Source organism: Neovison vison, chromosome 11 (genome assembly GCF_020171115.1).
Source record: "Neovison vison isolate M4711 chromosome 11, ASM_NN_V1, whole genome shotgun sequence".
Classification (NCBI taxonomy): Eukaryota; Metazoa; Chordata; class Mammalia; order Carnivora; family Mustelidae; genus Neogale; species Neogale vison.
Window position 1 is genome coordinate 207,848,518 of NC_058101.1, and position 21,253 is coordinate 207,869,770.

At 49.4% G+C, this 21,253-nt stretch overlaps 1 long non-coding RNA gene across 1 annotated transcript in view; it reads left to right on the top strand.

The window, feature by feature from the left end:
* Positions 1-21,253, top strand: part of LOC122890050 — a 271,781-nt gene that overhangs the window by 170,413 nt on the left and 80,115 nt on the right. The window contains exon 3 of the long non-coding RNA XR_006381025.1: positions 17,552-17,606. This is a non-coding gene — a long non-coding RNA (uncharacterized LOC122890050). The remainder of the gene's footprint in view (positions 1-17,551; positions 17,607-21,253) is intronic.

The following is a 21,253-nucleotide window of genomic DNA, read 5'->3' on the forward strand; positions in this document are numbered from 1 at the left end:
TATTGAGAGATATGAATTTAGTGCCACTGTATTGCCTGTAAGGTGACTGTTACTGTATATTGTCTGTTCCTTTCTGGTCTCCTATTTCTAAGCTCTCTCTTTGCTTAGAGGACCCTTTCAATATTTCCTGTAGGGCTGGTTTACTGTTTGCAAATTCTTAGGTTTTTGTTTCTCCTGGAAACTTTCTATCTTTCCTACTTTCAATGATAGCCTAGCTGGATATAGTATTCTTGGGTGCATGTTTTTCTCGTTTACTGCTCTGACTATATCATGCCAGTGCTTTCTGGCCTGCTAGGTCTCTGTGGATAAGCCCGCTGCCAATCTAATATTTCTACCATTGTATGTTACAGACTTCTTATCCTCGGTGCTTTCAGGATTTTCTCTTTGTTGCTTGTAAAACTTGTAAGTTTTACTTAGATGGCAGGTTGTGGACCTATTCTTTTTGATTTTGAGGGGGATTTTCTGTGCCTCCTGGATTTTGATGCTTGTTCACTTTGTCATATTAGGTAAATTCTCTATAATAATTCCTTCCAATATACCTTATGTTCCCCTCCCTCTTTCTTCTTTTTCTGGAATCCCAATTATTCTAATGTTGTCTCATCTTATGGTATCAGTTTTCTCTCGAATTCTCCCCTTATGGTCCAGTAGTTGTTTTTCTCTCTTTTGCTCAGCTTCTTTATCCTCCAGCATTTGGTCTTGTATATCACTAATTCTCTCTTCTGCCTCATTTATCCTAGCAGTAAGAGCCTCCATTTTTGATTGCACCTCATTAATACCTTTTTTAAAATTTCAGCTTGGTTAGATTTTAGTTCTTTTATTTCTCCAGAAAGGGCTTTTATTTCTCCTGATAGGGTTCCCCTAATATCTTCCATGCCTTTTTTGAGCCCAGCTAGCACTTTGAGAATCGTCATTCAAAACTCTAGATCTGACATATTTCTTATGTCTGTATTGATTGGGTCCCAAGCCTTTGGTACTATCTCTTGTTCTTTTCTTTGTGTTGAGAGTTTCCACTTTGCCATTTTATCCCAATAAGAATATATAAACAAGAGAATAAAATTCTAAAAGGGTGGCAAAGACCCCAGGAAATGTGCGTTAATCAAATTACAAGAGACCCCAAATCATGGACGGAAGAAAGGGAGTAAAAAGAAGTTCAAAAAAAATTTAAAAAGAAGAAAAAAGAAAAAATATATATTAGACTGGTGAATAGAACAGCGCCACCCACTTAATTTTGGGAGTGTTTTGGTCACTTAGAAGAAACTATCTCCCAAAATTTTAAAGAAAGAAGAACTTACATATATATATATACAAGAACATTTAAGTCTGACCATTTGCTCAGGATCATCGGAGAGAAGCTAGCCATGCAGGACCATCACGAGAAGCTAGACATACAGGAAGCGTGGAGTAGGTGCTGCTCAGAGCACAGTGATTCTCTCCAAAGAAACATAAAGGCCACGTCCCCCTGTTCTTCTTCCACTGATACCCACCAGCATTGGCATGGCCGCCGTCACTGCCATAATCATCACCACCCCTCCACCCTCACCTCCATGACTCGCCACTGGCGGGAAAGCCCGTGTCTCACCACCCTCCTCCTTAGGCTCCACATGGTAACCTGAACGAAGAAAAGAGAAAATATTTAATTAGGATAGTTACATGTTTTGATACGAAAAAAATATAAAGAATAGAGAATATCCTCCGCTTACTCCAATGGGCTCCAAAACTACCAAGTACCTCAGCATCTACAGGGAAAAAATTGTTCTTAATTTAAAATATTATGACCCAAGAGAAAAGTCCATTGAAATGGTCAGGTTTTTTTTGTTTTGTTTTGTTTTGTTTTAAGAGAGAGAGTATGCAAGTGGGGTGTGGGACAGAGGCTGACGGAGAGAGAGAATCTAAAGCAGGCTTCACGCCCAATCTGAACCTGACCTAAAGCATGATCTCAGGACACTGAGATCCTGATCTGAGCCAAGTCAAGAGTCGGTTGCTTAATTGCACTACTGGGTATTTACCCCAAAGATACAGATGTAGTGAAAAGAAGGGCTATCTGTACCCCAATGTTCATAGTGGCAAAGAACCAAGATGTCCTTCAATGGACGAATGGATAAGGAAGATGTGGTCCATATACACTATGGAGTATGATGCCTCCATCAGAAAGGATGAATACCCAACTTTTGTAGCAACATGGATGGGACTGGAAGAGATGATGCTGAGTGAAATAAGTCAAGCAGAGAGAGTCAATTATCATATGGTTTTGCTTATTTGTGGAGCATAAGGAATAACACGGAGGACATGGGGAGATAGAGAGGAGAAGGGAGTTGGGGGAAATTGGAGGGAAAGATGAACCATGTGAGACTGTGGACTCTGAAAAACAATCTGGGGGTTTTGGGGGGGGTGGGCGGTTGGGTCAGCCTGGTTGTGGGTATTGTGGAGGGCACATATTGCATGGAGCACTGGGTATGGTGCATAAGCAATGAATTCTGGAACACTGAAAATAAATTAAAAAAATAAAAAAAATAAAAAAAAAGAACAAGCGTAAACACAATGAAGGGATGGAATATGACTGTAAAGATGTAAATTTTAAAAAAATTCAAAAAATCATATGGTTTCACTTATGTGTGGAGCATAACAAATAGCATGGAGGACAAGGGGAGTTAGAGAGAAGGGAGTTGAGGGAAATTGGAAGGGGAGGTGAACCATGAGAGACTATGGACTTTGAAAAACAAGCTGAGGGTTTTGAAGGGGTGGGGGGTGGGAGGTTGGGGGAACCAGGTTATGGGTAATAGAGAGGGCACGGATTGCATGGAGCACTGGGTGCGGTGCAAAAACAATGAATACTGCTACATTGAAAATAAAATAAAATAAATTCAGAAAAGGACTTGATAAGTTGGTTGGGTAGAGAAAGAAAAAGGAAGTGGAGAGAATTTGTTCTGGCTGGAGACTAGAACAAAGCCCTGTGCTAGATTTAGGGTATATTTTGATCTATTAGAAGAATTTGTATCCCCAAATTTTTTAGAAGAAAAAACCCTATGTGTGTACAAAAAATAAAGTTAGATACAATGAACAATAAAATATGACCATAATAATGAAGGTTCAAAAATATTTTTTTAAAGAAAGGTATTGTTAAGATAAACTCTTTGGAGAACAGTGTGGAGATTCCTCAAGAAATTAAAAATAGAGCTTCCCTATGACCCTACAATTGCACTCCTGGGTATTTACCCCAAAGATATAGATGTCGTGAAAAGAAGGGCCATCTGTACCCCAATGTTTATAGCAGCAATGGCCACGGTCGCCAAACTGGGGAAAGAACCAAGATGCCCTTCAACGGATGAATGGATAAGGAAGATGTGGTCCATATACACTATGGAGTATTATGCCTCCATCAGAAAGGATGAATACCCAACTTTTGTAGCAACATGGACGGGACTGGAAGAGATTATGCTGAGTGAAATAAGTTAAGCAGAGAGAGTCAATTATCATATGGTTTCACTTATTTGTGGAGCATAACAAATATCATGGAGGACAAGAGGTGTTAGAAAGGAGAAGGGAGTTGGGGGAAATGGGAAGGGGAGGTGAATCATGAGAGACTATGGACTCTGAAAAACAATCTGAGGGATTTGAAGTGGCGGGGGGTGGTGGGAGGTTGGGGTACCAGGTGGTGGGTATTATAGAGGGCACGGATTGCATGGAGCACTGGGTGTGGTGAAAAAATAATGAATACTGTTTTTCTGAAAATAAATAAATTGGAAAAATTAAAACAAACAAACAAACCAGGAACTCAAAAAAAAAAAACAACATTGAAAGAGGAAAGAGTAAAAGTTTAAAAAATAGAATAAGGAAAAAAAATTTTAAAAAATTAATTAACTTTGCAAGACTACAGGATTGTGGGGAGAAAACCATAAATTCCATGCTTTGCCTTCTCCTCCTCTGGAATTCCTCTATTTTCCTTGATCAGTGAGCTTGGTCTTGCTGGATGTTCTTGCTGATCTCCTGCAGGAGGGGTCTGTTTCAGTGATTCTCATGTGTCTTTACCTGAGGCGGAACTGCGCTGTTCTTGCCAGGGGCCCGGCTAAGTAATCCGCTCGGGTTTGCTCTTGGGGACTTTTGTTCCCTGAGCTCTTTCTGTACTGTTCTGGAGGACAGGAATGAAGATGGCGGCCTCTCAGTCTCCAGCCGGAGGAGCCGAGAGCTTGGGGTCTCACTCCTCAGTGCGCCCTTGGAGATGAGCCGTCAGTCCCTCCCGTCTCCCTGGTCTCCGGCCACCCTCTGATCTCACCCAGCCTGTGATTGACCATCTCTGTCTCTGGTGCATGGCCCTGTTTGGAGTCTCTGAACCCCGGAGATCCCGGAGCTCTTCCCGGGGGGTGTCCCCAGATCTGTCACTTGTGGGTTCCCCACTCACAGAGCAGTGGCCTATGCCATGGATCACGGTTTAAGGTAACCCTGAGCTGAGAGCTGACTCCTCCGCTTCGTCTCTGCTGTGGCTTCCCCACTCCCATACTGTGAGCTCTGCCACACTCAGACACCCCTGATCCTTCTGTGACCCTGTGGGATCTGAGGCCTCACTGTCCCCGTGTGGGCTTCACCCCGGCTTAGTCTCTGGAGCGACGTCCCTCAGTGGAGTGGACTTGTAAAAGTCCTGATTTTGTGCTCCATTGCTCCACTGCTTGCTGGGAGCCGGCCCCGCCCCCTGTGGTCTATCTTCCTGTCACTTCAGATTCTCTTCTCCATACGTCCTACCTTTCAGAAAGTGGTCGATTTTCTGTTCCTAGAATCACTGCTCTTCTCTTCGATGTCCTGTGGGGTTTGTAAGTGTTCGGAGTGGTTTGATAGCTGTCCAGCTGATCTCCTGCGAGCTGATGTCATCTCAGCTGCTACTGCATCTCCATCTTGACTCCTCTCCTCAAGACACCTTTAAAGTGGGGGGCCCTGTGGGCTCACATCCCAGGACTGTAGTGAGGGTGGTCCAGAAGCCTGTGGTGTGGGTCAGCGCTGTCCTAACTGTGTGTCCCTCCGCCTGCAAGCTTACTGTTGCTGCCCCCGAGCCCTTTGTGGTACATGAACTTCCTTCAGAGTTCACCCAGGAGATGGTCCCACAGGGCCCTGCTTGGGGAGCAGCTGGAAAGAGTCCCTGTGCTCTCTGGACTCCACACTTCAGACGCAGCAGTTCCCCCCTTCCCTGCTGTGTGGGAGGGGGTCGTTACAGGTCCACATACGACCTCGTGTGTTAAAGGGTCGTGGGATCCAAGGAAGCTGGACAGTCGCCCCGTACGCATTAGTCTACTGACACAGCAGACCATTTTTCTGGCGTGCCACGTGTCAGCCACAGCTGTGTGCCCAGAGCTCACACTGTGACCACCACAGACAGTCCTGCCTCCCCAGAACTTTTGCTCCCTCTCTGCAGCTGGAGAGCAGACAGACACAGGTGGGAGCCCCAGGCTGTGGAGCTGTGAGGGAGTACGGTGGAGGAAGCGCGGAGGACTGGGTGCAGAGCCATAGCATTGTTGAGAAGTGGGGGAGGGCTCACTGATGGGGAGACTTCGGCAGGACTCTGAGGCCAGTGGTCAGTGAGGACACCCTGGAGGAGAGCTTGCCAGCAGAGGGCAGCACGTGCAAAGTCCCTGGGGTGTGCTTGGCTGATGGAAGGGCTGGTGTGGCTTAAACTCTTGAGTGGGCCTAAGGTCATTGGCTCCTGTCACAGAACTCTGGGGCTTGGCGGCGTTGAGGGACCAAGTTCTCTGAGGAGTTGTCAGAGTGTTCTGGGCCGAGACTGACGTAAAGACTGGCTTAGAGCATTACCTTGGTGTGCCTCTGAGGACCAGTTATGAGGGCACGAGAGTGGGAGCAGGCAGGGTGGTCGGGGGGGGGCTGGGCTAATGGGGGTGCTGGTAGCCTGGGACGGGACAGCAGTCGGGTGGGTGGTGAGGCCCTGGCCAGGTCTTCCCACAGAGGACTGAGGACTGCAGGGTGAGGCAGGGCCCTGTGCCAGGGATGGTGCGCTGGAGCTCAGTTGGAGGGGAGACTGTTTGGGGGACACACTAATTTTGAGGTCCCATGAGACATGCGAGTGTGATCAAGTAGGCAGTTGTGTGTGTGTCTCTGAGGGCTCAGGGTTTAGGGCCAGGGCCCAAGGGTGACAGGAGCCGGTGGTTGTGTCCTTGGCCTGGAGAACAGGAGACAGGGAGAGGCCAGGGTTCGCAGTGAAGACTGGGAGGGAGCCAGAAGTCAAGGCAGTGGGGTCCCACACTGGCAGGTCGAGTGAGGAAGGCTTGCCAGTGGGCCCAGTCCCTGCGGTTCTGTGGGGTCCCGGCATGGGGGGGGGGTGACGAGAGGAGTATTGGGTCCGGTAGGTACTTATAAATCAGATGTTGGATATTCTTGAACTTTCAGAGGAGACAGTTAGCCCCACTTCCACGAGAATGACGGAGCTCTTGGAAGCCCTCAGGTTTTCCGAAGTGTCAGTGCTCTTCGTCCCTGTGTGGATCAGATTCTCTGGGACACTCACGGCCGACCCCGTGGGACAGCCCGTCAGCCGTGGGGCCACACGACCAGTCCTCAAGGTGACTGCTCGCACTGATGCATTTTAAAAAGTCAAAGAAATGATATTTCTTCACATCATTTAAATTGTTACGCCTTTTCAGAGCCTTGGTACAGTGTGAGCTCTTAATTAGTTCCTAAGTTCCTAACTTCGTCAATCAATAGTTCTGAAATCTAGAAAAACAAATATGAGGGCCAATGTCGTGAAACAGCTGGTCCAAACTCATTATGTGCCAGTTTCTGCTATTTTTAAGCTCAGATAAATGTTCTGTAAAATTAAGTTAAATGGCTTCTCTTACAAGAATGGAAATATCTGCAACTTTTCTTAGTTGTTCTCACTTTTGAGGAGTGTGATGATTTTGTACAAAGCACGTGTGTGTCTTGGAGCTTCCCGGCACAAGGCCTCCGACCCTGTGCAGCCCAAGGACTTTCAGAAATGGGCTCTTGGACTCCTTCATGAGGCTTAAAGGGCAGCCTGCTGTGGGGCGCTTCATTTTCTACATCCTAAAGACCCTGTCAGCACCCCACGAGCCTGGGGCTACCTTTCCAGATCAGCATGGTTTCTCCCGAGCCAACCTTCAGCGGGAGGGCTGGGCACAGGGACTCTTGCTATTCTGGCTTCCAGAAGGAGGACAGATACAGGGGCCGTGTGAGGAGGCACTTCTTGAGCAGAGAGCACCGGGCAGCGTGGAGGCCCTGCTCCCAGGGCACGGCCGGCCCTGCAGCCTCTCCTCCCATCATCCTTTTCGGGGCATGTCACGGTTGGCTTCCCTGGCTCTAGGACCTCATGCCGATGCCTTGTTTCTGCCCTTCCACCCCCAACACAGCTGCCTGCTCACTGTCCCACGGAAGGGCCATCTCCCCTGCATCCTGTCCTTCTGGGATTTCCCACAGTGACGGGACTCAGGAGTCAGAATAGCTCCCGCAGTTCTCAGTGTCGTCCAGTAAAAAGTTGGGAATAATCCAGAAGCCACACAAGCGCATGAGCAGCACCCCTGCTGTGGACAGCGACCTCTGCCTCCCCATAGCCCTGTCCCTCCCTGGGCGAGCCTGGGATGAGCTGTTAGCACAGGAGTCCCTGGCTGGACCACCTGGGCCACCTTCCCTCACAGGGCACTGCCAGCTGGGCCTGTGGAATCAGGTGTTGGCGTAGGTGGATGCACTGAACGGGTCCTCCAGGCAGTGTGGCTGAGGACCTCCTCTCCAGGCATCCAGACACAGTGGGGTGTGAGCTTGTCAGCAGGGAACCGGAGGAGTCTGTGGCATTAGTCAGGGTTCTCCAGAGCAGAATTCATCTGTGTGTCCATATGTCACAGCCGTCTGTCTCCCTCTGTCTCTGTCTGAGATGAGCTCTAGTGTGAGAAGCAGCTCATGCTCTTCCGTAGGCCGAGAAGCCAGCAGTCTGCATCTGCAGGCCCAGGGGCATCCAAAGACCAGGAGACGGCACGTCCGTCTTCAGTACAAGGGCAGTGGACGTGCTAAGGTGTCCCAGCTGCTGCCGTGAAGCAGGAAAGGGGGGCCAGGTCCCTCTGTCCTCCAGCTTATGTTGTCCTGAGGCACTCAGGGGATGGGACAGGACCGTGCACCATGGGGCCAGGAGTGGGGTCCAGTGCTTGTCTCTCCTGGAAACACCTCAGACGCAGGCAGAAACCAGGGTGCTATCTGGACACCCTGAGGCTAGTCAAGCACACAGCTGGGCAGCCAGGCTCACAGCTGGACAGTTAACATTCACGCGGAGGGACCACACAGCTGGGCCACGTGAGCCATCTGTGGCAGCTGTGATCACCCTGGGGAAAGTGTTTGAGCACATTGGGGAGGAAAGATGGTGTTTCTGATCACAGTGCCATTGGCTGTGTAAGTCTGCTGATTGCTTGTGTTTTCACACATGGACAGCACACAGAGATGCGCCCTGTGAGCGTGCAGAGGTGGCTGCATGGGTCCTCTGCCCTTGTTGCAAAGAACAGTTCTTTTCAGGCTGGGAAGTGCTGTCCGTCATGCACTTAGAAGGGGGTTATCATGGGTGGAAATACTCCACAGCTCACACAATATATGGTTCTCTGCTTTGAAAGTTGCTCCTTGGTTTGAGGACTGAGGGGCACCCAGGCTTCTGGAGCACGTGGTCTGGGAACCTCACCAGCCCCCAGTGCTTTCCAGCAGCACAGGAGCTGGGTGTGAGATTTTGCTTTGGGTCCTGGCCTCTGGCAGGGCATCAGCTGTGACTGCTTTAACAACAGACACAGTATTGTTGAGCAAAGCCTGGGGAACATGACCTGTCGGTATTTGGTTGTGTGGCACCTGCACCTCCTTGCGATTTCAGCCAGAGTTCTCTGCAGTAAAGCAACTTCGGGGTTTTCCCTTTTTCCCCTAAAATCACAGGCAGAGCCTTGTTTGGCCTCCGTAAGATGGTTGCACCACCACATTGCCAATGGCGTTTCATTTTGGTGTTCAGGTCATGTGATCATGCTTCGTGGTGTAGCAGGGCTCGTGGATCCATTCACTTATTCACGTCGCAGCCATGATGCACAGCGTCTCTGTGCCAGCTTCCTGCAGGGGTGTGTGCTGCGAAGGCGTGGTGGGGCTGGAGGGGCTTCCTGTCCCCCTGGGTGTTTATGTACCCCTGGCCGTGTTCCTAGGATGGGGGGACTGTTGACCTCGCTCTGCACATATGCGCTGAGCTGTGTGTCTGTGGCTGTGGAAGGGATGCTTTTGTGGTTTGAGAGGGACTTTGGTGTGGTGGTGGTGTTGTTTTACTGCCATAGCCGTGAAGGGGAGCTATTAATTCTGTCTGGTGAGTTGATTTTTAATGTTTGTGTTCACTCTCTCTTTCTGTTCCATAACAGGAGGTGGAATCATCAGTGTTTCAGGTGGTACGTGTCTGGGAATTCCTGTGTGTTTTGCAGAGCAATTCACAGGTAGCTCCTCAACCTAAGGGAACACATCAGCCATGCTGGAGATTTGGGCAGTGAAGTCATCCCAAGTCTGTGGAGGTCATAGACTTCCTGCCTACAGGGCCCAGCAAGATCTGTCAGGGTCAAGGAGGAAGGATCCAGGGGAGGCCCGGGGGGTGGGCACCAAGTCAGAGCCAGGAGCTGGTAGGGAAGGGCATCCACAGCAGGACCTCTGTTCACTGTATGCTGGAACCATTCCTGTCCTCCCAGAAATGCTTATGTTTCATGTGAAGGAAAAATTCTTTTTGGAGATCTTTTTTTTTTTTTTTCCAGAGCAGTTGCACATTAATAGCAAATTGTGCAAAAGGCACAGATCTCTGGGGACAAATGACATCTGTTCCCCCCATCCCCCCTTCCTCCTCTCCCCACACTACAAGCTGGTCGGGGCGTTGTCACCACTGAGGAGCCCCCATGGACACGTCCTCATCCCCCACATCCTCAGTGCACGTCAGGGTCACTGTCGGTGTCGCACACTCAGGGGTTTGCACGAATGTGTGGAGATTCTTACCTGCCATGACAGGGTCACACAGAGTAGTCTCACCGCCCTAAACCCTCTGTGCTCCCCCTGCCCCTCTCCATCCCCAGCCCTCCCTCCCCATCCCTCCCTCTCCAGCCCCAGCCCTCCCTCTCCAGCCCCAGCCCTCCCTCTCCATCCCCAGCCCTCCCTCTCCATCCCCAAGTCTCCCTCTCCATCCTCATCCCCTGGAAGCCACTCATCTGTTTACTGTGTCTGTAGTTCTGCCTTTTCTAGAAGGTCACAGAGTTGGAATCCCAGAGCAAGTAGCCCTCAGACTGGCTTCCTCCACTGGGTGAAGCACATTGGAGGTTTCTCCGTGTCTTCATGGTTGGGTGGCTCATTTCTTTTTTTGTGTTGAGTAATATTGTATTGTCTGGAAGGACCATTTTATCCATTTACCTGCTGGAGGACATCTTGCCTGCTTGCTTCCAGGTTTTGGAGTTATGATAACCCTGCTGTAAAATCCACATGCAGGTTTCATGTGGGCATAGGTTTTCAGCCACTTTGGGAAATAGCAAGGAGCAGGATTTCTGAATTGTACATGAGGGTGTGGTCAGTTTTGTAGGAAGCAGTCAGCCCCTCTCCTACTGTGGCGGCACCGTCTACCTGCCGCCAGTAGTGAGGGGGAGCCCCGGGCACCGCATCCTCACCAGCACGTGCTGGGTCAGCGCTCTGCATGCTGGCCATTGCCACAGGTGCGGAGGGGGGGTCTCACTTAGGCTTTTGTGTAACTCCTTTGGTCAGATGTTTGCTGAGATGTGTGTCAGGGTCTTCGGCCCATGTTTGGATCGACTTGTGTGTTTTCCTGCTGGGTTTTAAGTGTTCTTTGCATATTTGGAGGATAATCGTGCTTTAAGAGATGAGTCTTTTGCAAATATTTCCTCCTGTCTGTGGCTTGTTGTCTTCTCTGGAACGTGTGTCTCACACAGCAGAAGTGTTTAATTTTCGTGAAGTGCCACTTACCAACTCTTTCTTCCATGGCAGAGCCTTTGCTGTTGTGCCTGAAATGCCATCGCCACGAGAAAGGGCATCCAGGGTTTTCTTCCCTGTTGTCTGCTAGGGGATCTGGAATGTTGCCTTTTACATTTAATCTGATTTATTTCAAGTTAATTTTTGGGAGGCTGTAAGCTGTGTGTCAAGGTTCATTATTTTCTGTGTAGGCGCCCGGTTGCCTCTGCACCTTTGGTGGGAAGATCCCCTGTGTCAGCCTCACTGAGCTGCTGCTGCTTCTTGGCCGCGGCATTGACCATATCCGTGAGGGTCTGTTCTTCGGTTCTGCCCCCTGCTCTGCCCTCTGTTCCTTCACTCACACCTGCCGTCTTCCTTCCCATTGCTTAAATAGAAGCCTTGCCCTAACTCCTCATTTTACCACCCTTTATGGATGTTTTGTCAGAAAGTGACTCTGGACTGGACCAGAGTTTGCTTCTTACTCCTAGCCCAGTTTTGGCCTTTATCCAGGTTTCCTGGACACGTTTTGAATAATGAGGTCAAGACTGAGTTCAGATGGGCTTTGGGGTGCACTGGGTGGCTCCGTGAAACCTCTACCTTCAGCTCGGGTCATGATCTCGGGGTCCTGGGATCGAGCCCCATGCTGGGCTCTCTGCTCAGTGGGGAGCCTGCTTCTCCCTCTGCTCCATCCCCCGTCTGAGGTGTCTCTTGCTCTCAAATAAATAAAAATAAAACCTTAAAAAAAAAGTCCTCTTGTTTCTGGTATTGTTTCTGTTTCCTCTGATTTTGTCTGTCGTTCTCAAAGTGGGGGTCGCTTCAAACGCATGGTAATGCTCAGCTGTGAGTCTTCATTAACTGTGAGACATTAAACATTCATGCAGACTTTGTTTTTGGTGAGTAAGTGGGGCTTATTGGCTGGTGGAATTTTCCACAGATCTAGTGGCAAGCCAGTTTTAACTGGAAGGCCTACATCAGCCAGAGGTATGTTCTCTCTGCCTGTTTTAGTCTCCGAGGAGAATACCCCGGTGTCCTGCTCAGGGATGTGAGGGCCGGGGGAGCGGACCGCCCGCTGCTCTCCCGGGGGAGCTGGAGCTGGGCTCTGCGGCAGCTCGGTTGAGTGTGCAAGGCTTGTCACCAGCCTCCCTGTTTCTGGCCCCAGGACGCCACCCCAGCCCCCTGTTCTCTGGTCCCCTCTGGCTCGTGTCCCTGGGTGTGGGGAGGGGGCCTGTGCTCGTCTGCCCCACGCCTGCTCTGGATACACGCTGTGCTTCCGAGCCCCGAACCACGAGCGTCCTCGTCAGGAGCTTTGTCAGGGGACAGTCAGACCCTTGATTTCTGGCTCTGCCACGAAGGCCCTCTTTCTGCTCCTCACCCGTCGGAGGGAGGCTGACGTCTTTTTCGTGGGCACTCACACACTCTGCTCTTCTGTGTGATTTGTCCCGTGGCCACTGCCGACTTATGACCACGTTGGACCGTGTGTGTGGAAGGACGGACGAGTCGAGTATGTTGCTGTGTAGACACACAGCATCCCCTGTGTGTGGGTGGTTCCCCAAGGACACGTCTTCCTGGCCAGCGAGCGCCAGTGTCACGGGGGGTTTTGTAGAAATGTCCTGTGTGTTTCCGTGTGCGTGTCCATGTGTGTCCACGTGCCCGTGTGTTTAAAGGCGCAGGAAAACTTGAGTGAACATTTGGGGTGGAAGACTTTCCCAGCTGACACCCGAGACCTGGCACGGTTTGACCCGGACAGTGTGCGGAGTGTGTTTGGATACGTACTCCGTCCCTGTAGTCGCGGTCACAGACGCACCCATCACCTCCCAGAGGGTTCGTGTCCCTTCTCTGGCTTGTGGTGGGAACACTTCACGGGACATGGATGCTCGGCACTTGCCGGCGCTCGGCACAGACCGTCAGCCCGGCGCTGCGTGTCCACTGGGCTCTTGAGCCCTTGAGCAGCGGCCGGCCGGCCGGGCACCCTGTGCTTTCCCAGCGCCCTGCATGCGCTGGCGCACAGTGTGTGCCCCTTGACCGAGGGAGACTGTGCTGGTTTGCTGGCTTGTGCTGCAGAAAGCCCCCTTGGGCCCCCATGTCCCGGACATGCCACAGATGAGAATGCCGGGGCTACGTGGCCTGCCCCCGAGCACAGTCCTGAGGCTGGTGTCTGGGGCTCCGGGGACCCTGCGCTCGGTCACAGACACTGTGCCTGTGTGTGGGGGGACCTGCACCGTGAGGGAGGGACGTGGCCAGCATGTGAACACTTCCTCGTCCACGTGTGGGCACGTGTGTGGACTTGCCACTCCCTCACGGCCACCCTGGATGTGGTCTCGTGGGAGCTGCGTGCCAACAGGCGCTGTGTGTAGGACGCTCATCTGCCCGGGCCGGCTGCTCCAGGGGCCGCTGCAGGCAGACAGCTCCCGGCTGGCAGTGCCATCTCCTGATGCTGCATGCAGCTGAGCCCACGAGGGGTGCGCAGGACTCCGGGGTGGCAGCCAGGTGGGGGCCAGCTGGTGGGAGCTCTGGTCCCAGCCTCAGTCTGGCTCTGCACCCTGCGGCCACTGTATCATCTCCTAAGTGCCTCTCACATGGCCCGGGAGAGTGCCGGGGGGTGTGGGGGAGAGGCCTGTTAGCCCCGGGGCGGGGGGGTCCTCAGTCCTCGCCCTGTGAAACGGAAGGGCTGTCTGTCTCATTGATGAGAGTCACAAGACACAGCTTCTTGTGGGAACAAGCCTGCCACTCTTTGCAAAGCATTAAATTATGCAGTAAGAGTTGTTGGAGTGAGTCTGTGTAAACCTGTGCTCTCAACACGCCGCAGAACACGTCTGTCACAGGCTTGGGGGGCACGTTGCATTGTGTGGTATATTCCTGAGATGGAAAGGGCACAACATGAACTCGCTGTAGCAACCACAGGAAGCAAGGCTCTGAGGACCTCTAGGCAACCACGGCTTGCTGAGTCCATGCCTGGCTTCTCGTGATACCCGCCAGAATGACCACGCAGGAACAGAGGGGCATGTGCCCAGAGAAACTGAGGAGTGAGGACAAAATAACAACACTTACAGGATTCTTTATTTCTAAATTTGGGTGTGGTTGGCACAGGACTTCACCTCCAAATCTTGTTTTCTTCATCTGAAAAATGATGCTGACGTTTGCCGTCTGTGCTATCCAGTGTGGCGGCCGCAATCTCGCAAGCACTTCAGGTGTGGACAGTGCACCTGACCAGCACCGTTTCCGATTCCGATTGCTTCACTGATTCACGCTTACTGAGCCTGTGGGCCGGGGAGTGCAGTGTTGGACGAGCGGGATTTGCTCCAGCACTTCTGACCTGATGCATCAAAGAAGGCCCCCCCAGAGAGGGCTGAGGATATGGGGTGCAGTGACGCCTTGACATTGATGCTTTAGGGATAGATTTTCAGTTGGAAGGCTCTGGACTAGGGCACGGAGGATGTGATTAGCAGCTGTGGGCTCCTAAAGCATGTGGTGTTGGTGTCATGCTCCTGGGCACTTGGGCAGGTGCTCAAGGAAGACCCCGGGCATCGGTTGGACAGATGCTGTTTGACCCCCGCTGCCTGCGACGTGCCTTGCCTGATGTCCCCCAGTTACCCTCAGCGGTTGCATGCTCTCCTGGAATAGGCAGGCTGGTGGCATTGAGCTTTGGAGTAACTGCTGGGCAGGAAGGGACCCTTGAGATCAAGGGATGCACGTGGGAGTCCCACCTTCCTGCCCCCTCAGCCCGTGCTGGAGGAGGCAGAGGTGTGCACAGGGCCTTTTCCTAAGACTGAACACCAGTGTCTCACCTGTGGCTGCAGCTAGGAGCGACCTGTCAAGATGACGTGTGTCTGCCATTTTTGAACACAAATTGGCCGCCCTCAGGAAGGTTGCAGGTGAAGTCCACCATGACTGTTTGTAATTTCTGTGGGCCCTAATATTCTCCTGCTTGAGGTCCGAGAAGAGCCACGCAGCTTGCTTGCAGAATCCACAGTGGTGACGGGCGGGAGGGCTGCCTCGGTGGAACCTTGTACTGAGGAAGTGGCTGTGTTGGTTGGTGGCAGGTTGGTGGCAGGTCATGCAGCATGGATGGGAGTGGGGGAATGTGAGGGCTGGAGTGGAGGGATCCGAGGGTCGGGCATGGAGGGCCATTGAGGATTAACCAAGAGGAGCTGGCCGTGGGCACCACTACAGTTTTTTAGAATCACTTGTCCCATAAGCTGGGGTTTGTTTGCCTAAATCCATGGCTCTCAAGCTCTTTCTTCTCTAACATAACTTGGCCACGTGACAGGGACACCCCTGGAAGGGCCCCCACTGCCGCAGGGGGTGCAGTTGTTGTAGCACGTCCAGGCCCTGGGGGTTTCCTAGTTCTGCAGAAGACCCTGATGGGGCGTGTGCCCCTGCCCCAGGTGTGCATCACTGAATCTGAAAGGAACCTCACTTTACCACTTGGATCCCTCCCAGTGATTCTGTGCACTGCCCAGACACCCGGACCAGGGAAGGGGTTTAGTCTAGAGCTGCCACATCTGATGGGGATTAGCTGGGGGAAGACAGTGCCTCTGCTGTGTAGGGCCAACCCAGGTGCCAAGCTCCACTCCTGACTCCCCTCCCTTCCTCTCTGCTGTGTCACCTGACCTCACTTCATGCGCCCCTCTGGTTCCCGTGCCCAACCTTCTGTGGGACCCTCATCATGTCACCTTGAATTCAGCTCATCTGGATGAAAACACCAGCAGCACCAAGGTACTGGCCGGCTCGTGTGGTGGCTAATGGATCCAGATTCCATTTCTCCTTCTTGAAGGGCCCCTGTGGAACGGAGTCAGCTGGGTAGTTTGGAGCTAAGATTGACATTAGGGATGCACCTGTACCTCCGTTGTGAACATTTCTGTGGTGTAGCAGTTGCTAGTAATTCCTTAGAAAAATAAACCAGAAGTGGCATGTTTGATATGTCACCGGGGAGGAGACTGTGGGTTGAGAGACCAGTCCGGGGCTTTGCAGTGGACCAGCCAGCACGCCCCCTCTGGGTGCTCACAGGGGCTGGGAGTGCAGGAGGGCTGTGCACCTGCAGGACCTGGTTGAGCATCACCGTGGAGACCCGTGCGCCCATCCTCCATGCAGATCACTCTGTTTGCAGCATGTCTCCGACGCACAAGACCATTCCTCTTTTTTTTTTTTTTTTTTTGAGGGAGATTATTTCTTAGGCCTGGTATTAACCTGTAAGGCTTTTTGGAAATTGCTGGAAAAGTCCGTAAACAAGTGTATTGGCCCTGAATGAGAAGGATTGAAGATTCCCAGGGATCCCAGGGCATGTGTACATGTGTACATGTGTGTGCGTGTGTGCATTATTTCCTTATCTGACCTTGAAGGCTAGGGGCTAGTGAGGGAGAGAATAGTGCCAGAATGATGCCACCTGGTGAGTGGAGAACCCTGGTGCGGGTGGTGGAGTTAGGTGATGGCATTGACTTTTTGTGGTGTGTTTTGGTATTTTCATCAATCCCTCATTGTCCCAACGAAACTGTTAGCTTTACAGGAGTAGGAGATGTCTTTTTGAATTTTTAATTCCACATTTTGGGGTTAGTGGGTTCTTATTTGATTATTGCTTTGTCTTCTGTCTCTTGGATTTGTTTAGAGTTGAAAATTGGTCATGCTGTCTTGTCTGCAATTGATGACACTTGGGCAAGAATTATTCTTTCCCCAGTGCCAAGGGATGGCAGAGGCATGGAGGAGGGTCACAGAGGGAGGCTTTGTGACTGCTGTCCCATCTGTCAGAAGTAGCTGTGTGAGTCCTGGGCCCAAGGCGGTTGAGGGCAGGGGCTGGGGGGGGGGGCCCTGTGTGCCGTCCTCCCCTCTCGCCCACCTCCACTAAATCCGTGCTCCAGGATAAGTAATGCCTGTTTCTGGGCTGGGAGTTTGGGAGGAACGGCTGCAGCTGCACCTGTGGAGAATTCAGGGCGGAAGCTCAGCCTTTGCTCTGGCGGAGTTTAGACTGCAGTGCCGTAAATCCCCACAGAGATCTCTTCACTGTAGGTGCTTTTCGTCTGTGCTCACAGAGCTAAATTTTCTAGGGAAAGCCATTTCCTATTACTTCCACCTTCCCTTATCAAGTAAGATATTTCCTTCATCATTTACTACCAAACTGTGACTGTAAACGCAGACTTCTCTTCCCCATTCCTCTTTGTGACTCACCCTGGATGAAAGCATCTCTGCTTAGATCCTACGAGGCAGGCCCGGTACACTATACTGCCCCAGCAGTCCTCCACTTTCAGGCTCTAATTGCATCTAATATTTTAAAAGCCATCACACAAATTGGCGGGACCATTTGCCTTATTGTAGGAGTCCCTTGAGAGCAGCTTTCAAAATACTCCCAGGACCCATTAGGGGCATACATTAAATAGAACTGCATTACCGTTCTGGAACAGCATTTACAATGAGCACACCTACCTGATTAACCTTTCTGATGAAAAATGTATGTCATCAAAATTTTTCTGTATTGTTTAATTTATTAGAGCATTCTGGGCGTGAGGACTCTGCAGCACTGAATGACCTTATTAGTAAAACACTCACCACATGAGTGAGATACCTTTCTCTACCTGAACAATAACCAAACGTGTTTTATTTATGTGTTTTGAAACAGGTGTTGCCCGGCATTTTGCAGAAGCATTGCTGTATCTTGCCAGACAGGAATACAGGTAAATAGATTTTGTTCTTTTGCTTTGAGAGCATAGGTTGTATGATATGGAAAATTTGAGGAATATGACTGTATAATGTAGGCATCTTGTTTTCATAGCTGTTGCTCTAGGGCAAGATTGTCTATTGACCAAACAAGCACAACACTGGAGTGTTCAGTTTTGTAGTGAGTTATAGCCTGAGCTCAAAGATCTGTTTTTGATGGAGCAAGTAGATTTAGGTGATAGTTGTCCTGGATTTTTAAGGGAAACTGGTTATCTTTTGAAATTGAATATGTGAGTTTCAAAGTTGTTGATTTTGCTGGCCGTGCTTCCTCATTGAGGAAGAGCACCATTACTGGCTAGCATGGAACGCCTTGGTGGTCCGTTCACCATCAACACTTTGCCAGCAGTCTGGTTGAGAGCCGGGCAGATGATCTGTGCTTAAAATCCTGAGGGTCTCAATGAAAACACAGAAGGATGGGTGTCTCGCAATGGGAGGGTGTATGCCGTGTGACTGCTCACAGATGCAGGTGGCTGCAGGAGGTTGTAGGTGAGGTCGTTTGCATTACTTTTAAGGAAGCATGACGAGGGAGGGCTGGTCCCTGAAAAGAAAGCTTTGGAAGTTTGTTGTGTTAAAGTTCAAAAACAAAGAAACATGAAGATCATGTGGAGCTTGTTGTTCTATGGGTCTTCGTCTTAGTTACTCTCCCCTGTGGGTTTTCTGATTTGGGGCATTTTCATCAAAGAAATAGCAGGTCCTGAGGAACAGATGGAAGGGTCTGTCTTTTCTGCTGAGGACTAGTTCTGAGAATTACTCTTTTCTGGGATCAGCTGTGTCCTCTCAGATATGTCTGTCTGCATCCCAGGATACTTGTGTTGGGTATAAAACAGAGTTGTGCTGACATTTCCTTATGTTTCCCAGCTGTAATAAAATGAACCATAATGGACTCTTGGGAGTCAGAAGAGTATAATGTGTTGGGGTGTACTCTGCTTTTAATATAAACAGCATATTAACTAGCTAGCATGATTATTGAAATCTCATTCTAAAGTGGTCAGTAAGTTATTGTTCTGTACAATTCAGTAAGTTATTGTTCTGTATTATGCATTCCAGTGTGAAACACTGAGTATTTTGGGGAAAAGTAGGGTATTTATTTTTTTACTTATGATCATGGATAGGTTATATCACCAACCCTATTATTTTATCAACAATAGTAGTGGCCACTTTTACATCACCTGTTCAGACATACATTAGCTGTGACTTTGAGTACACTTACAGGGAAGTTTATTGAGAACAGGGTTAGGTATTTTTTGAGCCTCTTTCTATATTCTGGAAGTCTTGCTTAGTAACAAAAATATATGAATAGGTCACATACAAAGAAACAAAGATTTCTGTAAACTATGTCCATCAACAATAGTGATTACAACACAATTTAAAGAAGGAATGATTAGTTTATATCTTTCAGGCAAGTTTCTGAATCTAAGAAGCATGAAATTAATTATAAAAATAATTAAAAGTTAAATACCATTCTCTGGGACTCTGACTGGAATTTAAGTGTTGAAATGAGCTTTCTGTATTTTTAACCACTCTGTTATATAAGAAGTTTGAAGTTAATTTGTGAAATACTGCCAAATTCAGATGTTTTATTTGCTTTCTGTAGGAATCCAAGTAATCAACCTTTAAAACCAAGGAAGCATTCTCCCAGTAAGACTTGAATATTGAGGACATTTGCTAGACAATTTATTTTAAAAGATTTTTATATTATAGAAGTGGTTGTAGATGACCCAAAGCTATGACATTAGGCTCGGTTTGGGGAAGGAATCATATCAAATGAGAGGAAAGTAGAGTCGGCTGAAATGATAACTCTAAGTGTCAGTTTGTTCAGAATTGAATGATGTGTGGATTCTGGTTTTTACTGTGTAATGTGACCCAGTATGTCTGAAGCTGCTGAATTATTTAGGAAATGTTTAGAAATTTCTTCAGACTCAGATGTAATGGTTATTGCTTTTGCATTTTAATAAACATAAAAGTTCCTTATGAACATGAATGAACTTTTTTTTTTACTTTAGTGACTATATAGAATTATTTTCATATTTTTGATGATGATCAACATTGGAGTGGGTCAGGAGTTTCACTTTAGGAAAAAGAAAGTGGTTCTGGAGGTAGACGGCAGAGATGCTTATATGATCTGAGTGTGGTGTCACTGAACTGTATGCTGAAAAATGGTTAAGATGGTAAATTTTAAGGGATGTTCAAGAATAGAACAGCTTGGGATGAGCCATGGCTGTCATGTTCTTTTTGCTCTTCAGTTATTTTTGAAATGCTGTATAAACTCCACTAACTCTGTTTGTCAAGCTGAAGACCTAGGAGAAGATGCACGTACTTGTAGGTGTTTTCGCTATTATGGAGTCAATGTACTTAGCAGATCTGTGACAAACTATGATGAGTGACATCTGATGGCACATTGGAAGTGGTCCTTCTCTGGGTTAGACATGACAAACATCGTCTTCTCTTGGTATCTTGATTACTTATGATAGTTTTGGTTGATACACGGAGCTGGAGTGATTTCTCGTGACTAGCACCACAAATTGCCTTATTTTTCATGTTCTTCTCAGGGACACAGAGAGTTGGGGAGGCAGCACGTGTTTATGTTGTGAAGAAGAAACACTTGAAAGATCACAAATGCGCATGGAGGCTTTCCTGCATTTTAAAGTCATTTACATCAGGCTTTGCTTCTAACTGCTGTTCCCTTTTCTTGTTTTGGAGACTGTTTGACCCTTTGTCTGCCTTCGGTTTGCCCTCTCTCTGGAGAGCCCTGCTGTTGAGCCTGAGCATGGGATGAGCGCCATTTGTGGGGAAGAGTGGCTGACGTGGTGGACCATGCAGGTGGATGGTTGGCATGTTAGTGGCTGTCTTGGACTCAAATCCCATACCAGCCTTGATCAGAATGGCTGCCAAGGGGTCCTCAGCAGGTTACCTGCTGAGGTCCCCTGAGGACCCCTCCCTCGCTCAACCCCATTTTGGGGGAGATGTGTCTGACCAGCATGTGGGGTGAGGTCAGGTGTTTCACACAATCTGTGTCCCTTCATGGAAACTGGTTCCCTGCATCTAACCTCCCACTGGCTGGTCTTCGGTGGAACCCAAGGACACCATCCAGTTACAATAGTCCATTTTGGACCACAATGGTGCTCATTCCTGTTGGTTTAGAACCTTTTTAGACAGTGACTTCTTCACAAACATCATTATATTATGATTGGCTATTTTCAGCACTAAAGTTAGCCTGTCTTTGAGCTTTTATAGGCAGTTTCCACTGTGAAGGTGGAGGAAGTTGGAATGTTGTTTTCTTGCTGTATGTGACTCACGGTGTGAGTGGCTTATCATCTTTGTGTCTCACAACATTAGTGTGCAGTTTCTGAATAAGCAAGATCAGGTTAACACATGGTGGCAGCCTCCCATGAAAGAGATGCAGACTACGGTTATATGCTTCTTGAGCAGTGAGGGGGTTGGGAGATGCTTTGTTCTTTGCCAGTCAAGCTTCCTTGTTTGGATCATCACTGGAGTTGCTTTATTACCATGTCATTTGGGGATGTTGTAAGCTTCGCATATCCTCCTGTATCTGGGATAAACAGTAGGCTGGGGTTCTAATCCCAAGCTCCACTGTCGTGCAGCA